The following is a 764-nucleotide window of genomic DNA, read 5'->3' on the forward strand; positions in this document are numbered from 1 at the left end:
TGTTGAAACCAAAATGCAGAAATTATAGGGTGTGATAACAAAGGTAAGGCAACCATTTAAAGCAATTCTTTGGCAGGAGGAGTCACAATGATGACAGCACTGTCAGTAGTAAGATAAGATAAGATAGATAAGATAAGAAGAACTTTATTTATCCCGAGGGAAATTCTTTTGTCATACACATGTTCAATGCAGCAAGAGAGACAGAGGAACAGAGTAATAAGATATACAATATGCACAATAGAATACAAGTATACAATAATGTATAGTAGAATAGTGCAAAATATAATACTTTGCACTATTCTACTATATAGTAGACATTTATATTATAATATAAATGTCTACTATATATAATGTAGTAGACAAAGGTGGCAAAAGTACCAACGTTCCTTGCTTAAATAGAAGTACAGATACTAGTGTTAAAAATAGTCCAGACTTAAATAAAAGTGGAAAAAGTACTGGCTCTGAAGTGCACTCAAAGTAAAAAAGTAAAAGTAGCTCCTTGAAGAACATTTCTACCACCTCTTTTTATTGAAATATTGCTAACCGAACCTTCTACTGCATTAATGTGATAGAACATAAATTTTTATTTAAGTCTAAACTTTAATTCTAATAAAGGAATTATATTTCACAATAATTTCAGTTGAGAGGGTCAGTAGATTTTCTCAGTGTCCCAGCTGTGATCAGGCTGTGACCTGAATTCAACAAGACGTCAGCAGATGTTTTATGAGTTGTCCTGGTTGATTTTCATCCTCTACACTAACACC

Source organism: Simochromis diagramma, unplaced genomic scaffold (assembly GCF_900408965.1).
Source record: "Simochromis diagramma unplaced genomic scaffold, fSimDia1.1 OVJJ01000186.1, whole genome shotgun sequence".
Taxonomy (NCBI): domain Eukaryota; kingdom Metazoa; phylum Chordata; class Actinopteri; order Cichliformes; family Cichlidae; genus Simochromis; species Simochromis diagramma.